We start from the raw sequence: 9,198 nt of genomic DNA, 5'->3' as shown, positions 1-9,198 counted from the left end.
AGGTTGTTGCTTCCAAATTCTTCCTTCCATCTGACACCAGGACTCAATTTTGCCAAATTCTGCGCCACTTTAAAACAAGGATCGCCTTTCTTCCAGTTTACAACACATTCATCATTTCTGTTCAAGTCCTCATCAGAAGTATCTTTAGAGTCCATATTTCCACAAACAGTCTCTTTAAAGCAGTTTTGGCCTTTTCTATCAAGCTCCTCACAATTCTTCCAGAGTCTTCCCCTTATCCATTTGAAAAGCCGTTCCAACATGTTTGGTATTTGCAAACACAGCAGCAAAAGCACCCCACTTCTCTGGTACCAAAATCTGTCTTAGTTTGCTAATGCTGCAGAATGCAAAACACCAGAGATGGATAGGCTTTTATAAAACGGGGGTTTACTTGGCTATACAGTTATAGTCTTAAGGCCACAAAGCGTCCAAGGTAACACATCAGCAACCGGGCACCTTCACCTGAGGATGGCCAATGGCGTCCGGAAAACCTCTGTTAGCTAGGAAGGCAGCTGGCATCTGCTCCAAAGCTCCGGCCTCAAAACGGCTTTCTCCCAGGACGTTCCTTTCTAGCAAGCTTGCTTCTCTTCAAAACATCACTCCCAGCTGCACTCTCTTTCCTCTTTGAGTCAGCTCATTTATATAGCTCCACCGATCAAGGCCCACCCCGAATGGGTGGGGCCACACCTCCATGGGAACATCTCATCAAAATTATCTCCCACAGCTGGGTGGGGCACACTCCAAGCAAATCCAACCAGCACCAAAACTTCTGCCCCACACAAGACCACAAAGATAATGGCATTTGGGGGACACAATACACTCAAACCGGCACAATTTATAAAAGCCTATAGGAAATCAGAATTTCATATCTATGTGTACTTTTTCCTAAGGTTTTCTTTGTATTAAGATCTTCATTAAATTTTGATAACTGAGATCAGGGGTAGAAAAATTTTAACTGCAAAGGACAAGATATTAAATATTTTCAGCTTTGTGGGCCTTTTGGTTTCTGAAGCAACTAGTCAACAGCTATCATATTCTGAAAGTAGCAATGGACAATACATAAACAAATAAGCTTGACTGTGTTCCAGTAAAGCACTATTTAAAAAAGAGGCATGGTGTGGTACTTGCAGAAGGACAAATATATAGGCCAATGGAATAGAATTGAAAAAAATAGAATTGAAAAAATCCACACATCTATGACTAATTGATTTTTCAAAAAGGAGTTAAGCCAACTTTAATAGGGAATAACAGTCTCTCCAACAAATGGTGCTGTGAAAATTGGATATCCACATGTAAAAGAATAAAAGTGAACCCTTACCTCAAATCACAATTAACTCAAAATGGGTCAAAGATCTAAATATAATATCTAGAACTATAAATTTATTAGGGGAAATTATAAGGAAATATCTTCAAGACTTTGTATTAGGCCATGGATTCTTGGACAATATGGAAAGCACAAGCAACAAAAGAAAATCTACATAAATGGGACTTCATCAAAATAAAAAAAAATAAAAAATAAAACTTTTGGGCAACTAAGGACATTATTAAGAAAGTTAAAGGACAGTCAACAGAATAAGATAAATATTTGGAAAACATATATCTGATGGGAGTTTAATGTCCAGAATATATGAAGAACTACAGCTGAACAACAAAAGAGCAAACAACACAATAAAAAATGAACAAATGGCTTGAATAGACATTTCTCCCAAAAGATATACAAATGGTCAATGAGCACATGAAAAAATGCACAACTTCATTAGCCACTAGGGAAATGAACATCAAATTCACAATAAGATACCTCTTCACATCCACTAAAATGGCTGCTATTTAAAAAAAGAAAGAAAAGAAAAGAAGTGCTGAAAAGGATATGGAGAAATAGGAATCCTCATACACTGTAGTGGAAATGTACAAAGATACAACTATTGTGGAAAACAGCTTTGTGGCTCCTCAAAAGTTAAACATAGAACTACCATAGGACCTGGCAATCTCAATTCCAGTTGTATATAGGAATACCTTAGAGATATTGCAGGTTCAGTTCCATACCACCACAATAAAGCAAATATTGTAATAAAGTGAGTCACACGGATATTTTTGTTTCCCAGATCACACAAAATTTATGTTTAGACTATAGCATAGTCTATTAAGTGTTCAAAATCACTATGTCTAAAAAATGTGCATACCTTAATTAGAATGTGACACAGAGACATGAAGTGAGCACATGCTTTTGGAAAAATGGCTCCAATAGAATTGTTTGATGCAGGGTTGAAGCAAACCCTCAATTTGTAAAACATGCAAAATCTGCAAAATGTAATAAACTGAAGAGCAATAAAATGGGGTATGACTATACCCCAAAGAATTGCAAGCAGGCACTTAGACAGATATTTGTACACCAATGTTCATAGCAACATTATTCACAATGAAAAAGGAGGAAACAAATAAAATTTCCACTAGCAGATGAATGGATAAAGAAAATGTGGTATACACACACACACACACAAAATGGGATAATACTTAGCCTTAAAAAGGAATGAAGAACAAGAGTAAAAAAAGATCACCCAAATTGTCCCCTATCCCATCCTATTTTTCCTTTAGTTTTTGTCCCCATTTTTTACTCATCCATCCATACACTGGGTAAAGGGGAGTGTGATTCACAAGGCTTTCACAATCACATTGTCACACCTTGTAAGCTACATTGCTATACATACTTCTTCAAGAGTCAAGGTTACTGGGCTGCAGTTTGATAGTTCTTTTTTACTATTTTTTTTTAATTCTTATTTTCACTTTTTCTGGTATAAGGAAAATGTTCAAAAATAGATCAGGATGATGAGTGAACAACTATATGATGCTAATGTGAACAACTGATTGTACACTTTGGATGATTGTATGGTATGTGAATATATCTCAATAAAATTGAGTAGAAAAAAAGAATGAAGTTATGATACATGCTACTGCATAGATGAACCTTAAAGACATCATGTTGAGTGAATTAAGTCAGACACAAAGAGACAGATATTGTATGATTCTACTTACTTGAAATACCTGGAATATACAAATTCATCAAGGCAGAAAGTAGAGTATAGGATACCAGAGAAGGGTGTGGGGGATCAGGAATGTTTAGTTAATTAATAATGGGTACAGGGTTTCTGTTTGCAGTATTGGGAAAGTTCTGGCAATGGATGGTGGTTAGGGTAGTATGACATTGTGAATTTGATTTATTTTACTGGAATATATACTTGGAAGTGACAGAGAAGGAAAAGTTTACCATACATATATATTTCCACAATATAAACAAAAGAGCAACTAAAGAGACAATGACAATGATCCTGGTTTGGATTTAATAACTAAGGAGAAAAGACACAAAAGAAATTGTTGGACATATTAAAAAGTAAATTACATACTATAAGATTTATTTCAGAATTAAATTCCTTGAACTTGATAAATGCATTTAAGGTGGTTACATAAATGGATATCCTCATACTGAGGAAATGTACAGGGAAGTGTTATATGTACAAGGAGCATTATGTATACAATCTGCTCTCAATATTTAGGGAATTGAGAAATAAGTAGTTGAGAGATATAGATAGATGATAGATAGATACATAGATACATAGATGCATAGATATATAGATACATAGAATGAATACATAGATAGAATGATATTGCAAACGTGGCAAAATGTTAATATTGGTGGAACTAGGTATCTGGGTGGTGGTATTGCTCAGATTCAGAGTCATTTTATTTTGCAACTATCCTGCAAATCTGAATTTGTTTCAAAATAAAAAGTTTAAGATTCTGCAGAGATTGAGAAAGGCTTCTTGACCAAAAAGGGGAAGACAAGTGAAACAAAATAAAGTCTCAGTGGCTGGAAGATTTCAAATGGAGTTGAGAGGTCATTCTGGAGGTTATTCTTATGCATTATATGCATATCCTTTTTTTAGTTTTTAGTGTATTAGAATAACTAGAAGAAAATACATTAAACTGTTGAACTGCAATCCAGTAGCCTGGATTCTTGAAGATGATTGTATAACTAAATAGTTTACATGGTGTGAATGTGTGATTGTGAAAACTTTGTGACTCACACTGCCTTTATCCAGTGTATGGACAGATGAGTAGAAAAGTTAGGACAAAAAGTAGATGAATACTGGGAGCATGGGTGAAGGGAGTGTTTGGGTGTTCTTATTTACTTCTTAAATTTTTTTTTGGAGTAATGAAAATGTTCAAAAATTGTGGTGATGAATGCACAACTATATGATGATACTGTGAACAATTATACACTTTGGGTGATAGTAGGTTATGTAAATATATCTCAATAAAATTGCATTAAAAAGTGTACAAAAGGAATTTTTTTTTCAAAATGGTAAAGTAGTGAACTCTAGGATTCAGTCTGTCCTCCAAGGCAGCTAATAAATAGCCAGGAACTGTCTGAAAAAAATGTGTTTTTTCAGGGGGGGTGGTTCTGGAGACCAGAAGACCAAATCCAATCCAGGGAAGAGAGGAAGAGACTGATAAACTGCAGTAAAGATTTGTGAATATATCTTTCCATGCTGTGGAGGGTGTACCCATCCTCCAATAGCATGGCAGGCTGCCTTGGGAGACATTCTTTGACTGGAATAGAAGAGTTCTTTCCCAAGACCTGGCGGGGGGGGCATGGCCAGGCACTGACTATGGCTTTTGATTAGTGAATTAAGAGTGGATTCCAACTGTGAGGACCACTACAGTTTCAACCCACCCAGGAGAAAAAGGAGCTGACAGTCTCTCTTTTAACCCCACCCCTACCAGGGCAGATGAAGGCCTGAGTGAGAGACACAGTAACTTCTCAGGGTGGTGGGAAACAGTTTGCTGAAAGGCAGCACTTCCCCAAGGAAAGGGGAGGAGGAGCAGAGTCCAACACAATTTGTGACTGTGGATTAGAGAATTCGGATCACAGTGTCTGATCAAAAGTTTCAACCTGCTCTGGTCAACAGTGGCTTGCAGCCTCCGTCTCAACTATTCCAACATGGGCAGGGTTGGTTGAGAATTAAAGGTACACTACCACCTTAGGACTGTGGGGAGTAGTTTGCTGAAGAGCATCATCTCATGGGCATGCCAGGAAAGCACAGATTTGGGGAAACTTCATAGAGAAGATTTGTATCCTTCCAGAGTGTCTCCTCAGGACATTTTGGAACCAATCTGCACCCCTTTTGTGTGTCCCTGCACCTGTTTTGACTAGAAAAATGGACTTGAGTAGGTCTTCTCTCAGGGAACCCTCCTCCCAAAATTCACCCACCAGGTAAAAGGAGCTAGAGATAATGAAAGGGGTATTAAAACCATATAGAGGTAAATAAAAAACAGAACAGATCAACATTCCTGGAGAAGGAAAAGAGTAAAGGAAACTATCTTCTGGGGAAGAAACAATTGCACAAATAGTGCAATCTCAAAAATTATACCACGGCCTAATGAAAGGAACAAATTAAAACCTCAGATGACTTACAGGATTTGAAACAACTAACCAATGATGTTTAAATAAATTCCCTAAATCAATTCAAGAAGATGTAGGAAAATGGGGCAAAATAAATGAAAGATATTAAGAAGACACTGGCTGAGCATAAACACTGAGAGAGTTTGTGAAAAAGGGACCTCCTCTAAAAGAAATACTAAAGGGAGTGCTACAGACAGATAGGAAAAGACAGGAGAGAGAGGCTTGAGAAGAGTGTAGAAATGAAGAGATCAGGAGGTAAAAGAGGGAAGAGATCAGGCATTTGATGCTGAAGGAGTATATAAGGTTTAACAGGAGTATACAGATCCATAAATGGACAGCACAATACTATGTGTTGGTAGAACAATATTGTAAGTACACTGAACAAAGATGACTGTGAATATGGTTAAATAGGAAAATTAAGGGCATTTATGACAACAGAAGGAAAGATAGAAGATAAAGACTGGGGCTGAAAAACTTTGTGAAACCTATAGTCATAAATGAATGTGATTAAATGTACAAATATAAGAATGGTCTTACATGAGGGAGAAAAAATAAATGTCAACTTTGCAAGGTGTTAAAAATGGGATGGTATTAGGAAAAATAAAATCAATGCAAGCTAGAGCCTATAGTTAACAGTAACATTGCAATGTACTTCAATTAATTGTATCAAAGGCAATATACCAAAGCTAAATGCATATAAGAGGGAGATATAACAGAGGGGTATGGGATTCTTGACATTAGTGTTGTTGTCTGAACTTTTTATTATATTTTTTTCTTTTGTTATTTTTTGTTAGTCATTTTTTTCTTTTCCTTTTGTTTGTTTTTCTCTTTTCTCTTCTTCCTCTTTCTTTCAGAAGAACTGGAGTTGTCCTCTTATAGTTTTTTTTGGTGAATGCATAACTACATGATTATACTGGAAACCATTAATTGTTCCCTTAGGAGAAAATGTATGCTGTGTAAATAAAACTGTTTAAAAATAAACTGAGGGATACAAGTACTGGAGAAAATGTGGAGAAAAGGATGTACCTAATAACTGTTGGTGGGGAAATAGAATGGTGCAACCCATCTGGTGGGTGGTGTGCTGATTCCACAGGAAGCTAAGTATGGGTTTGCCATATGGTCCTGCAAACCTGTTATTGGGTGTATACTTTGAAGAAATGAGAACAGGGACATGAATGGACATTTTAACAGTGGTGTTTATGGTAGCAGCATTTATGATTCACAATGCATGGAGGTGACCTAAGGGTTCATAAGATGATGAATGGAATGGCAAACTGTGGATTACACATAGAATGGAATATTGAGTGGTTACAAAAAGGAATTAGGTTGTGAGGTATGCAACTACTTGAAAGGACCTTGAGTACAATATGTTAAGTGAAATAAACCAGAAATGAAAAGAAAAACATCTCACTAATATGTACTAACTGTAATATACAAACTCTGAGAATTTAATGTGGGAGCATAGGTTATCAGGGAAAAGATTATGATAAATGTTTCTAGAGTGTAATCTCTTACAGCAGTTACATCTATTCCTGAATTGTCATGGCCATTTCTAAATTCTGAGATGCTGATCTCTTTGTCTTTAACCTGGTTGCTCCCTGGAAATTCAGGTAGATGTGACACCTGAGACTCAAATACAGAGTTTGGCAGCAATGAATGTCAGCATTACTCCATACAGCAAATGTTAATGAGGCTTGAAAAAGAAATCAGACTAGGCCTCCCTATAATTGTGCCTAAGAGCCTCCTCTCAAATGCCTCTTTGTTGCTCAGATGTGGCCCTCTCTCTCTAGCTAAGCCAACTTGAAAGGTGAAATCACTGCCCTCCCCACTACGTGGGATCAGACACCCAGGGGAGTGAATCTCCCTGGCAACGTGGAATATGACTCCCGGGGAGGAATGTAGACCTGGCATCGTGGGATGGAGAACATCTTCTTGACCAAAAGGGGGATGTGAAAGGAAATGAAATAAGCTTCAGTGGCAGAGAGATTCCAAAAGGAGCCGAGAGGTCACTCTGGTGGGCACTCTTACGCACAATTTAGACAACCCTTTTTAGGTTCTAAAGAATTGGGGTAACTGGTGGTGGATACCTGAAACTATCAAACTACAACCCAGAACCCATGAATCTTGAAGACAATTGCATAAAAATGGAGCTTATGAGGGGTGACAATGGGATTGGGAAAGCCATAAGGACCACACTCCCCTTTGTCTAGTTTATGGATGGATGAGTAGAAAAATAGGGGAAGGAAACAAACAAACAAACAGACAAAGGTACCCAGTGTTCTTTTTTACTTCAATTGCTCTTTTTCACTTTAGTTATTATTCTTGTTATTTTTGTGTGTGTGCTAATGAAGGTGTCAGGGATTGATTTAGGTGATGAATGTACAGTTATGTAATGGTACTGTGAGCAATCGAATGTACGATTTGTTTTGTATGACTGCGTGGTATGTGAATATATCTCAATAAAATGAAGATAAAAAAATACTAGAGTATAACTAAGGCAAGTCATTAGTTTGCTCTGGATCTCAGCTGATGAGGGAATCAGCCCTTCCATGACCAGCAGAACGTCATGGTTTGTATTCTAAAAATTAAGCTTCTTAACCCAATGGGATGCTTAATGTTGTGTCCCCTAGGATAAGTACTGTAACCCCTATAGACAATAAATGTTTTACTAGACAAACATTGTGACCTCTCAAAGTTGGTTCTCAGTCCCCCTTTCCAATGGCCTTTTTGAAGTTTGCTAATTTAATACCATGAAGTCTATGTCCCCCTCCCCTGCTGAGGAAACAAGATGGGTGATTACCCCTCTGTTCTGGTTTGCTAATGCTGCTGTTGTACAGAACACCAGAAATGGACTGGCTTTTATAAAGGAGGTTGATTCGATTGCGTAGTTATAATCTTAAGGCCACAAAGTGTCCAAGGTAAAGCATCAACAATTGGGTACCTTCACTGGAGATGGCCAATGGCATCTGGAAAACCTCTGTTAGCTGGGACACATGGTTGGCATCTGCTTGCTCCCAGGTTGCATTTCAAAATGGTGTTCTCCAAAATATCAGTGTCAGCTTCAACGGCTGTCTTCAAAATGTTTGTCTCAGCTGCAGCTCTGAGGTCCCTGTTTGCTAGCTCTTTTTATAGGACTCAAGTGAACTAATCAAGACCCACCCTGAATGGGTGGGGTCACATTTCCATGGAAACATTCAATCAACAGGTCACACCCTAATCAAAGGTATCACTCACAGTTGGGTGGGTCACATCTCCATGGAAACAATACAAATAAATAAATAAAAATAAATGGAATTGGTTAGGACTAAGATAAATTAGATTAAAGTATAAAGGAAGATACAGAGGGTGTTTCAAAACTTCTACTTATGTATGAGACAAAAGGAAGAGGTGTTTATTTGGTGCAAAATCTATATTTTATGTAACACACTATGTAATTTAACCTGTAGGGTCAGTTTAGTCAAACACCATAATTACATAGAACTTGGAATAAAGAGTAATATCTGGTTGGTTTGTACAGGTTAGTGTGAAACCCTGATACAACCCAGAGTAATGTGGGCAGAGAATAAAAATGCATTTGCAAAGCCCCCTTGATGAACTGGGGAAAATGTGGAATTAATTAAACTTCCCCACCTGGGGAATTACTGATACTCTCATAAGAATTGGGGTCTACAAATTTAGAAGGCCAAGCCCTTGATCTTGGTGCTTGCCATTATGAAGCTGATTACTTCAAAGGAGAGGCTAAG

Source organism: Choloepus didactylus, chromosome X, assembly GCF_015220235.1.
Source record: "Choloepus didactylus isolate mChoDid1 chromosome X, mChoDid1.pri, whole genome shotgun sequence".
Lineage (NCBI taxonomy): Eukaryota > Metazoa > Chordata > Mammalia > Pilosa > Megalonychidae > Choloepus > Choloepus didactylus.
This window is presented reverse-complemented; position numbering follows the sequence as displayed.